The following is a 1,003-nucleotide window of genomic DNA, read 5'->3' on the forward strand; positions in this document are numbered from 1 at the left end:
TGTATTTAGATGAACAGGAACCGCATGATGTTCGACAAGATGCGGTCATCAAATGAGGATCTTCGGCACATGATCATTGATCACCTCAACCTGGGTACAGTTTGTTGCCCCCGTCGTGTTGATCCTTCCCCCATCAACCTCTGGTGTGCCACCCTTGTTTGAGTGTGTTACACCGCTCATGTTGTGGCGCGCTTGTTGTACCTCCCCACCGAGGGACACTGTGTGTGCGCATAAGTGTGTCCCACCGCGGCTGTGTGTGTATATGTAATTGCATGTGTTTCCAGACTTTCTAGTAATGGAATTTAAGTGGGCGACCTCCCTCAAGAAAAAAGAACCCAAATGATAAGTGCCACACATGTGGCATGAAGCACTCCGGCCCTGGCATTTTTTACAACTAAATTTACCATCCAAAAACAAAAAAAAAACCAAAAAAACGAAACTTGCCATCCGAAAAGAAAGTTGCCATGCTTGACAAATAAAGTTGTCATCCTCGCGTCACTAAACTTGCCATAAAAACGTTCGGAGTTGCCATGTGTTTGTGCCACACGTGTGACACTTATCAGGGTCCAGAAAGAATACTGGCTCCATTCTACTCCCTCCGTTCCAAAATAGATGACTCAACTTTATACTAACTTTAGTACAAAGTTGGGTCATCTATTTTTAGAACGGAGGGAGTAAAATATATGACGTTTTGGTAGGCTAGTCATATACTCCTTCTAGAATGGAGGTAGTATAAGTTAGCCGGCAAACTTCGGCGAGTTGAAATCGTCATTGTTGTTGAATTGCAGTATACAGATGTGTTAGAATCCAAATAGTACACGATGGTATATACTTGTACTGTCCTTTGTTATATATATGAGATCAACGCACCCCTACAGGGCGATGTGGGATTCCATCAATCCTTTACATTTTATATGGTATCCGAGCCAAGAGGTCTTGAGTTCAAGACCCTGCCAACGCAGTATTAAATAAAACGATTCTACGACCTACATCGATCCCACGT

At 43.3% G+C, this 1,003-nt stretch overlaps 1 protein-coding gene across 1 annotated transcript in view; it reads right to left on the reverse strand.

Annotated features, from left to right (window-relative positions):
- Window positions 1-1,003, reverse strand: part of LOC119334495 — a 16,221-nt gene that overhangs the window by 14,268 nt on the left and 950 nt on the right. The window lies entirely within an intron of this gene.

Source organism: Triticum dicoccoides, chromosome 7A (assembly GCF_002162155.2).
Source record: "Triticum dicoccoides isolate Atlit2015 ecotype Zavitan chromosome 7A, WEW_v2.0, whole genome shotgun sequence".
NCBI lineage: Eukaryota > Viridiplantae > Streptophyta > Magnoliopsida > Poales > Poaceae > Triticum > Triticum dicoccoides.